Source organism: Oryza sativa, chromosome 11 (genome assembly GCF_034140825.1).
Source record: "Oryza sativa Japonica Group chromosome 11, ASM3414082v1".
In the NCBI taxonomy this organism is placed as follows: Eukaryota; Viridiplantae; Streptophyta; class Magnoliopsida; order Poales; family Poaceae; genus Oryza; species Oryza sativa.
Window position 1 is genome coordinate 9,912,687 of NC_089045.1, and position 12,223 is coordinate 9,924,909.

Here is a 12,223-nt window from a genome sequence, read left to right on the forward strand (position 1 = left end):
AAGCTTTCAACTCGAAATTTAAAATTTTAAATCAAATTATTTAAAATTTCAAATACTTTTGACTCAGATTTGAAAAGTTTCAAGTGAAGATTTGAAAATTATTAACTTGGATTTGAAAACTTTCAACTGGAAGATTTAATTTTGATTCGGAGTTGAAAGTTTTCGAATTCGAGTTGAAAGTTTCAATTTTTGATTTGAAAATCTTCAAAGCCAAGCTAAAGGTTTTCAAATCTATATTTAAAGTTTCAAAATTGGACTTGAAAGTTTTCAAATTTGAGTTGAAAGGTTTTAAATCTGAGTTGAAAATTTTCAAATATAAGTTTAAACTTTCAGATCTAGACTTGAAAATTTTTGAATCTAAGTTCATTTAAAAAGTTTCAAATCTGAGTTTTTTTTTTCAATCAACACAAAGAAAAAGAAGAAAAAAGAAAAAAAAAACATGCGCCGAAGGATCTTTCCCTGTAAATAAAAGAAAAAAAACGAGAAACAAGCGTCCGAGATATTTTTGTCGTGATACGAAACATAAACTTGGTAACTTCCTTGAACGGCGTGTACACGTCAACTAGTCACCCCCCTTAAGTTCGGTAACTTTAAATTAAGCTGATTCAAATCGAACAAGCTTTTAGGGGGAAAATACCATGGTTATCTCCATAGGACACACTATTTTTGTCATTTTTACTCCGCCACTTTGCCTACCATATTTTAAACAAAGAGTATATTTTAGAAATCCGGCCCCATGTTGTAACACCCCAGGTAACCACGTCCCTAGAGTGCCACACCAAAAAAAAACACTCAAACCACTAACTTCCAAAATTATTAGAAATTTCGGCAGAGTCTTCCCTGTAAATACGAACATCCATGACAGGCAATTATAAGTTAAACTAATAACAATATCATTCCCACAATACGATCCATCCTTATAATCCATGAGAAAGAAACTATTAGAAATCTAAAAGATTATTACAAGACCAAACCAGGATATAATTTAAGTGTCATTATGGACTTAAGCAATATAGTTTGATAGTGTGCAAGTAGATGTGTATATCAATAATTTATAATTTATCAGTACAAAGCAATCACACAACACTTATGTTTGAACAATCAAGCGAATGAAAGCCACAAAAGTGAAACTAAAATAAATATTTAATGTTAATTCCTTTCTGAAAGTAAAAAACAAAATTAGAAATCAGGAGAATATTTGTCACCTAGTGATGAATGCAAAGTCAAATGTTTTCCTTTTGAAATTATTTCAGAACGTGCACCACGAATGAGAAAGTTTTTTTTTTCATTTCCTCAACCATAGTCACATAATAGAACTCACAAAAAGAAACTAATAAGGCATATCACCCTTGAATCTCAAGACTGAAAAATGGAACATCCTCTCTTTTTTTTCTCTTTTTTTTTCTTTGCTTTTCAGGTGAAGACATCACTACGTTGGTGCGTCAGGCATAACACATACACACATCACACCACTGTAAGAAAAATAATAGAATGAGTAGATGGCATGGGGGCCAATCCATCCCATACCCAAACTATTAACTCGATACAGTGATAGATGTATCACGACATAACACTCATACTCAGACAACCTCAGTCGGCATTGGGAAAAAAATAAAGAATAAAAGTCCCCTCCTCTAACCACTTTGCATTGCCTATACGAAAGAAAAGTTACCTATTATTAAAGGATCATTAAATCTTATAGGATACAACATTAATTACTTCTATAAAAGAGATTAACACAAGTTAGAGCCATGATCAAACTAGTTTAACTAAGGTCTAGGGAAACTAAAACTTTATCATGTACACTCACATACCTCAAGTATAACTCATTATTCCAACCCCATGTTGTTCTCCCTAATAGCTTTCCGAATATAGTTATGCGCAAACGTTAATCCCCACACTATACACCACACCAACGAATCAAAACTGAATAATTTTTTTTATACCTCCTAGCTTTACTTAATATGCAATCATGTCTTATTCGTAGAAGAGCATATATATCTAGTAACAGCATAACTCCAGAAATTACAAATACAATGAGATAGAGATCAGTAATCAATAAAATAAATCAGAAGTGTGATGCAAAGAATGACCCAATCCCATCCTATCGTGCACCAGTGTGTCAAATTTTATTAGTTTAAATCTAACTCAAATTTTACTTTTATTTTTCCCATCCTAAGGAAAACATGATCAATATTTTAAGTTGTCATATTTACTTCCCATGGACCTACCGCCAGCTCTGATACCAACTGTTTAACCCCTCCAAAAACTGTTCAATCTACTACTATCCAGATTATGACAGAAAAACAACAGTCATACTAAAAAAATTATATCTCCTAAATCACTTGAGATAAAATCGCGCCCTTTGGTCAGAAGATATATCCAAACATTATCTACAATTTCCTAGTTATAAACTTTTGCAGAAAATAATATTTAGAGCCCCGAAACATCGAAACACTGAAGCACTGCAAATCTGCCCACATGCAGAACTGCTACAAACCGAACCGCAACAACCCAAACTCCTTCTCTAGCCTTCCCTAACCACGAATTAAAGCACTAAAGCCATGCTAGAACAACTGATACAACAAGGGGATAAGCCTTACCTAGGGTTTCTTTAGAGAACTTATGAGGAGACAATAGGGGAGAGTTCGGTCTAACCCCTCCTTCTACTCCTCTCCTCCTCCTTGTTCCATTTTTTTACTTCGCTTCTTGATCCAAGCTATGAAGGTGGAGATCTAGGGAGAGCAATTTGCAGTAGATAGGAGAGATGCGAACACAGGAGGTGGGGAGGAAGGAGGCGCCGGCCAGGGAGAGGGGTGGCGGCACTATGAGGGGAGGTGGGATTCGGTTCCCCTCTCTCTAGGTTTTAGGGGAGAACTAATGGGCTGGGTTTATGGGCCTTCTCATGTTGGCCCACTTCTAAAGATATTTTTCTTTTATTTATTTCTGTTAACATCTTTATTTTAACAAGTCAACCCAAACTAAAAAAACCTAAATATCTTTTAATATACGGGGTATTACACATGTTGTATGGTTAAAGTCAATAAAAACAACTAGTATTATTATGACTTATGGCACACCTATGGTATTTTGGTCCTAAGGATTCGGAAAACCCACCCATATGCATGTTAAGAATGCACCTACTTAAAAATTTAGTCTTATAAAGTGTTGTCTATGGATTTTTTTTTACTATTGATTTAATTTCTTCATACGGGTTAGTTTTAATTCTTCCCTGTTTTAAAAAAATGTTTTAGATATGCTGAATTAAATTGAGATCATATATAAAATCTGTTATTACGTGCCACAAGTCACAATAATGACCTAAGAATTCCTCTCTCCATTCCAGGTTATAAGACGTTTTGACTTTGGTCAAAGTTAAACTATTTTAAGTTTAACTAATTTTGTAGAAAAAAGTATTAATATTTTTAACCCAAGACAAATATATTATGAAAACTTATTCAATTATAAATTTAATGAAACTATGTTGGTGTTGTAAATATTACTATTTTTTTCTACAAAGTTAGTAAAACTTAGAGTGGTTTGACTTTGAGCAAAGTCAAAAAGTCTTATAACCTGAAACGGAGGGATTAAATTCTAACGTGTAAATAATCATGCATAATCATGGCACATGTTTGTCTACACATTCATACCCCGCAGTGATGATGGAAGAAACATGAAGATTAATTAGCACCGCTTGATGTCCTAGACTCCCAGCCGTGCAGTGTGAGTGTGGCGTCATTACATTACACACAAGGCGTAACTGTGTTCTTAAGCACCATGGCCACGCGCGAGACCAATCGCAACTCCGTACGTGGTGCGTTCTTCAATTGCCGTGGCAACAATCAGCCGGCGAGCAACACGCGATTCCTAGGAGGTTCAAACAAAAATATCGGCCAAAGCACAGCCGTCTTTCTCGATCCCTACCATTCCACTCAATCAGATACTTGTAGTTAACACTGCATGCTTTTGCTCATGGATCTTAGGTCTTTTTGTTGTCATTGGCCTTAGGGTGTAGCATAGAGGAGGAAGGAGATCAACTCATGTAGGCTTTTGTCTATCTGTATATATAAACACACGGTCGAGCAGATGCAATTGAATGCATTGTGAAATAGTTTGGTGACAGTTCACTATGTGATAATCTATCTTCCCAGTGAAATTTTGTTAACAAATAGATCTTATTACAGTCTTTGAGGTGGTACTGAGAGTTTTTTTTTTCCGTGAGTCACTCACCGACAAAAGGTGGTAATCACCAGCAAGGTAGTGAGTATTGGATTGAATTTTTTTAGATGAAGCAGTACTGGATTCATATAATAGTATTGTTTAAGAGCATTTTTACCGTGCTTAAGAAGGTGCCACGAGGTACCAACGGTCAGAAGGAACCAACGAATTCATCCAGGCGCAAAAATAGCATGTCGTACATCCGCTCTTCATTGTGTTTAGGCCTCCTGGAGAACCGGTGTGGGTCAAGGAGGACTGGAGGAGGCGGCGATAAGCAGGCGTCAGAAGCGATGGATAGGATCCTTGCAAGGATCAACTAGGGAAGAATTTACTTTCCAGTTGTTAGATCAACCTCAATAAACGGTCAGAATATGGTACCTCTCTCTCCACGAGGTCTATTTTTATATTAGAGCATTTGAGATGTTGTAGAGCTCAAGTGAATTTTTGTCAAGTCTCCTGAGATGTGTAACACATCTGGTCGTGTCTCAGGATGAAGTTGACTAACACACTGAGTCCCAACAATATCTGCTACGCTCTCTACTCGAGGCTTCGGGTTTTATAGGTTAGGTCTTCCGAAACTAATTAATTATCAATTAATGATTGCTTTTGCTGGTTAATACTTAAAAAACACAACATGCCAGTTTGCCAAAAGTGAAGCCCTAATTTTTTTGTCATAATTAAGTACATGAGTTTGACCTCATTAAGTTTTACTAAGTAGTAATAGGAACATGACATGTAACATGGTCAAGTTGTGATCAATCTTTTGTCATTCCTTTATCTGCCTAAATCTGAATTGCTTCAATTCTCGTTGGCCATCGAAGAGGAAGTTCTTCTTTCTGAACCTTCTAGCTCATGGTCAGCATATTTATTTTACCTTTTCATGTCTTTTTGAACCTTTGATGTTGCCACTGGATATATTTGGGAACACATGCTTGAGTTATAAAAATAGTCTTCTTGTGAATGTGAAGGTTGTGGATGTGCAGGATGTGAATGAAATATTATATAATTTTTGTCATTTCTACCGGTTCTAACCAATAGGTGTTAGGCCCGAAACCGGCACCTATGAGGCCTTCCGAATCGGTACTAATAAGTATTCTTGTAGTAGTGGTTCAATAATATTCATTTATGGTGTTATTGTAAAAGTACAAGCGCAACGAATTGAGGCAACTTCTCAGCGTGTGTGACATTGCTAACTTTTTCAGAGTAGGCAAAAAAATTTAGCATAATCTGAAAAGATCATTGATATTATTACATTATATCCCTTAAAGGACTTCACATAGCACCATATATAGCTCGACTTTCCTATAGGATCACATAGATCAACCATGCATGTTGTACCATGCATATATTCTCCCAAACATCTCGCCCTATATATCAATTTTAAGGAAAGGATGACGTAACATTAAGGATTGGGAGGCATCTGGAATGTGAAAAATACTAGATCTCTCCACCATATGTTTTGTTGGAACCTTATGTCTAGACATAACTAGGGACTTCGAATAGCCGCTTTTGTGCTTTTATGCTCCATAGAACTATAGACAGCTCATCACTTGGTGTTTTGCTGCCTGGTCCTATATATGTGCCATGTCTGGGACATGGCAGCTGCATGAATCTGTCATGCTCTTAGGCATTTGCACGCTGTTGAATTTCCATTGCTGGCTAGATGAACTGGAGGGTTACCTAAGAATGGGAGAAGAGATTTGTGGGATGCTTGGTTTGCAAGACCGTGCTGTCTCCATGACTCCATCATAGGCGTTGCGGTCAAGTTCTACTCGGATGGACCGATTGCAAAATATGCTTAGGTTGGGTACATACTTGGATTGGGATGATCCTAGGACCAACAGATCCATCAAACCGATAGGTGAGGCTACCATCCGTCTGCTTTGGAACCGTTGAAAAAAAAAAGGAATATGAGTTAAATTTGATAGCCAAATTAGACAAGAAATTATCACTAGTACACAACACCGCATAGAGACCAGCATTATAGGTATGAAGCGTTTTATACCTTTTGACATGATAAATTTAAGAACCGACAACTAATGAAATATTGGTGCTGGTTTTTTCCATGCCCACAAAAATGAAAGACAGGTGAACCCAACCAGCACCAATGAAGGAGTTATTGGTGCTTGTTTTAGAACTGGCACCAATAACTACCCTCATTGGTGCTCCTATATTAGTGTCCCTGACAGATATAAGGGTTTCTCTACTCACATCGTTTGAGAATGTGAATACCCATGAACTTATGTGCGACGACGATTCTTTTGTAATCTGGCCATGTTAGGGTTTGAACGTTTGGTGATTCATTTCTTTGAGCTTTTTTTTAATTAAGAATGGGTAGGCGTGTCACGTGTTAGTCCTTGTAAATTATGTTTTTATTAGGCGTGGATTTAATTTACTCTATTCATTGAATTTCGAAAAAAACATCATTAAATTGGGGAATTATCTGCTTATTATTTTTTAGGAAAAAAAAGTGGACCAGAATGGTTTACCTCTTAGAATTTTTACAAAATAATTTACACTAGGGAATTACACATGCATGATATATTACTACATCAAGTTAAGGAAAAACGAGATGACCGTGCGAAACAATTCTTACAAACACTCTTAAAAAACTGACATGGTCCACTATGATCGCATCTTGATTTTTTTCTGTACCTACAAACTGATGAAATCAAATAGTTGAGATTTTTTTCGTAACTTTTTTTTCTTTAAATACATCATCGGCGAAATTCGCCTACCAGCATTACTTTCACTCCCCCTACCTCTCTTCCTATCTGTCTATCTTGAATCTTGATATCAATCCTATCATCTCCCTCTGTCCATCACGACCCAGACAAAAATGGTAAAAAGCCAAACGTCCAGGTCTAGAAGGACTCTGGTGATGCCTTCATTGACTCATTGTGATATAGTTGGTCCTTGACAGATTGGATGGGAATTAACCCACTTTCCTAAGTTCATGGTGGATAATTTACCCACCATGAACTATGTACGTGCGCGCATGATTATTACATCAAGTTTAGGAAAATCGGCAATTATGCAAGACATGCATGTTGTGGACATGAAAAATAATCATCCCTCTAATAGTTCCAAAGTAATAGTTTTAATGGAATCAAAAATCATATTGTCTTCTAATCTGTGATTTTCTGAAGTTCCTATAATATTTAGTTTCCACAAGTTGCATTTAATGACCGTAATGGCAAAAGAGATTACCAGTTAGGAAACAATGACAAAAGTGAGAAGTGTAAATGTTGTACAATCGGTGATTTTTCTCACTCCTTCCTAGGATACCATAGAATTGCAAGGCGTTTGTGCTTGCGTTGCATCGTCTACATCAGATTAGGTGAATCATTTATATTATATAATTTGAAAAAAATGATATTCATGGGGTAAAAAAAACTTATTTGGCCTCCTAAGTGCCAACCATGGTCCTTCAAAGACCCTTCATTATGTGGGGAAAATATATGGTGGAAACTACATATATACATATACAGTAAAAACTTAGAAACTACCGTTGGATTGAAAAATAGAAGTCTGAAATTCTTCCATGTCATCACGAATAAAAATTTTACTCGCAGATTCATGAGTAAAATTTTTACTCATGGTGACATGGATGAATCTTATATGTTCATTTTTCAATCTAATTAATGATAGTTTTCACTACATATGTGATTTGTACTACATATTTTCCCCATTATGTGAACCCCTTACACACACACACACACACACACACACACACACACACACACACACACACACACACACACACACACACACACACACACACACACACACACACACACACACACACACATATATATATATATATATATATATATATATATATATATATATATATATATATATATATTGTCATACTGACTGAATAAGTATCTCATATTCTATGGTGGCTATCCATGTATTCTTGGTTTCCCATAAAGAAGGCTCAAGCAATTTTGCAAGATTCGTGATTAATTATCAAATTCAGGGATTGTGAGGCATCAGGAATGTTAAAATTACTTTGTAGGTCGACGCATGCTCAACGTGCTCGCTTAGATGAGGGGTTATGGAACATTGGCCTCCTTGGTAAGATCTTTGGCATTGGAGGAAGAGGGGCTCAGCAAAAATAACATAACTTATTGTGAGACGGCTCATGCTCAGGGGTCAATGTCAGATCTCCATCCCTGGACTGACGATGCAAGAGTCATCAGCGATGCATTGCCGGATACGCTACAGGACAAGGACCAGATCTAGACCAAACAAGAGATGGGCCAAGACAAGGGAGAAGAAGCCCAGGGAAATCAGCACGCACACAGGCCCAGTAGAGCTCACAGTCAAGTCCATGACAGAAGAAGCACTGAAGGGTGTCAGTGTACCATTCATCTTACACCAATTAATTCAGTCGCAAACCCGTGAAGCAGTGCAGTGCAGTTGTTCTAGAAGAAAGAAAACAGGTTCTTCAATCTTCTCGGAGAAAAAAAATAATAAAACAGAATAAAAAAATGCCATGTCTCTGTATGCACACCAGCAAACTAATCTATTTGGACTTCATGATTTAAATACAACCATATTGAAATACATTCGTATATATGTGATATCTCTAAAAACATTGGCATGGCACTGTAAATGCTGAAATCATATAGGAAAAAAAAATCAGGCCTTGTTGAAACATCCAGCAGAGAGAAACATTAATCCCTCCCTTCCATGTTCCAGCTTTGCAAAAACATCTTTACAGCAGAATTTGCCTTGGTTATCCCTAGAGCAAAAGATAGATATCACTCTCATATTAACACAACCTCTAGACATTTTTTGGATGTTGTCACTTGTAAATATGTAATTCTTTTACAAAACACACACTGTAGCAGCCTCTCATACAATAATTGTCTTCAAAAAAAAATATAGTACTGTATTGTGAATTCAATGTCGGGGTGATTTTAAGATTTATTCAACAATCTCAAGTTATGATATAGTGTAAATGTGTAATAGGAGAGCAACGAAGTGAAATTTTGTGACATTGCTATCCTTTTCACAGTAGGTGGAAATTTTGTACTTTGTACTCACAATCTAACAAATTGATTGATATTCATGTGGTCACATAGGATTCAATTGCACCCGCCAACCATATTACCATCACCCTTAAAATGACTCTTCATTCTGTGAACACAATTTGTAGCTCACCTCTCCTCTTGGCTGAAGCATCATGTAGATATCAACCGTGCATGGTGACGTTGGTGACTAACCACATATATATTCTCACAAATGTCGCTCAGCAAATTTCAGATGAACCATTCAAATGAAAAAGGATCTAATGTTAAGGGTTGAGAGGCATCTGGAATGCAAGAGTTACAAGGGATCATCTTCTTATATTTTGTTGGAACCTTCTTTCTAGATTGTTGATGGAAGCAGGAAGTGTGAACACCCGCACTTGTCCTTTTCGCCACCACCCCACCACAGACCTATCCCGTCCGTCCCAACAAAAAGAACAATCCTACCTACGAACCTAAACATATGTGTGTCCAGGTTCATCGCTAGGAATTCGTTTTTTTTTATGGAGTAGTAGAGAATACCAGGTACTCACGTAGTGTTCTGTTGTTCGGTCCTATGTATTGTTGTGTTATTTCCAGTAAGTTCCCAACACACCTCTCTCGTTTTTCGCACGCACGTTTTTCAAACAACTAAACGGAACATTTTTTAAAAAAAAATTATATACAAAAGTTGCTATAAAAATCATATTTATCCATTTTTTTTAAAAAAATAGTAAATAATTAATTAATCATAAAAAATGTGTCGCTCCATTTTGTGTGCGCGGGAGTTGAGTTCCCAACCTAGCTACATGGTGAATATCCCATTCTCTCATGCTCGCAAGCATTTGCACCCTGTTGAAGCCTGAACGTGCAATGTTTCTCGGTGGTGTTAGACCAAAAGAAATTTGTAAAAACCTCCTGATAGACTTAGCAAAATGGTAATAAAAAAAACAAATGCGGGATAGCTTCATTGTTATTAGAAAACAACATTTTTCACTAGTACCGTCTATGTTTGGCAAAGTTATCCTTGGTCAAAACTCACCTTTATGTAATTACCATAGAAAAATATATGATGCTTAATAGAACTATAAGCAGTGAATTGAGTAATTGAAGGAAAATTGTTTGTTGCACGTATAATCGAGCCTAACAATAACAGAAGTGTTTTGCATCCCTAAACCAGCCGGTCAGATTGCCGAATCCATTTTCCCCCATTATTGTACGATTGCTTTGCTGGTGATTCCTTGTTGCCTGTGTGTGCAGGGTTTAGACGGAAGAGCATAAGTGATTCATTCGTATTTAGACTTGGCATGTGATTTGTACTAGTTACTGATTCTATGATTTATGAATAGGGACCATCAGAAGTGTAGTGAGCACCTCTAATATACATCTCCGTATGGTCTACCTTATCTGTTGGTAAGCAACATGTATATATTTTTCAGAAATGGCACATTCTTACCTAACAATCCTGAAAAAGAAATGGACGTCTTAAATATCTGATTATGGATATGTCTGCTGAAAAATCAGTGATCTGATCGACCTAATGAAATTGGGTAATTTACTGGCACGTACTAGTGTAACATTAGTTACCACATTTTTTTTAAATTGAAAACTCTATTGTCTAGTATCCAGCCAGATAGAAAAGTAAACACTTGTTACTTGTCATTTTCCGTTGCTGATGTCTCAGGGAGTTGGGCCCGTTAGTATGGTTCCCAAAGAACAACGGCTGATCAGGCAGCACTTGCTACCAAATGACACTGTATTGTACACTTGCTACCAGTGTTCTCTGGTAAAGATTGTAGAGAGCTGTAACATGTAATATGTTGGTTTTAGGTCACGTACGGCCACTAATTCAATTGAAAAGTTACTTGATGATTCTTTTGTTGTGATGATGGATGTCTCTGCCCCCAAAAGGCTCATTCTTTTCGCACAATTGCAGAGCCATATTTGTACTATACCCTTGAATGCATTAGTTTCAGTTAGCTAGGATGCTGTCGGATGTTCAGTCAATATTGTATGGAACATCGCCTTGCTGTGCAAATTCTTGTAGGTTTAGTCACCTGGTCATCAACTATGCCCATTCTAAAATGCAGAGAGGCAGACATTCCTCCACTAAGCAGATGCGAATCAATCTCATGAGATGAACGACAAACCATGCATTTTTTGGTAGGGCACTCTGTCCCACTTTGTGAAGTATAGAATACTCCTATGTTGTGTAGTATCGTCCCCAGCTCCCATTAACTACCTTCAGTTCTAGCACTTTCGAAAAAGGAAGGAGCATCGTCCATTTATGTGATGTTGATTTGTAATTTACAAAGACAAGGTGTAGTAAAGTTGCTTTTGGTTTATTATATATAAAGATCGATTTTTATTGCAAAACCGGCACCCACGGACGAGCCATCACCTCCACCCCTTGCTTTTTAGCTGCTTTTAGGTTAAACTAGGAAGGAAGCCTGCGCAGATGCGCGGGCAATTTATTAATTGTTTATTGAAAGAATACTAAAAAAAAATTCTACGTTACCATATTCACTATGAGGACCATGTACAATACCTTATTTTCTTTTGAAAGAATGAAAAATTTATAACCATACATTTCGATTTGCTAAATTATAAGAATGTCTATAGTCAAACAAAAAGTTATCCCGATTATATATGACCTCATATATCACCACTATGTATTATCACTGTCTTTAAATCTGGATGTCTTTTTAATTCATGAAATTGCCTTTGTACCAAAAGAATAACTTAGTAAATTATTAATACAATGAAAGTTCCATCTACATTTCACACCGAAGAGCGCCCATGTCTCGCTTGTATCCAAATCTATGTATAAATATTTAAAATTACTGTTTCTACCAATTAATAGGACAAAACCATTAAAATTAGATATAAATGCTCCTCTAACTGCTAAAACCGGCCGTAGTCGCCAAGGCTTTCTTATATGATGTCTTGAAATATGGGTCCTATATCTACGTAGTTATGCCCCT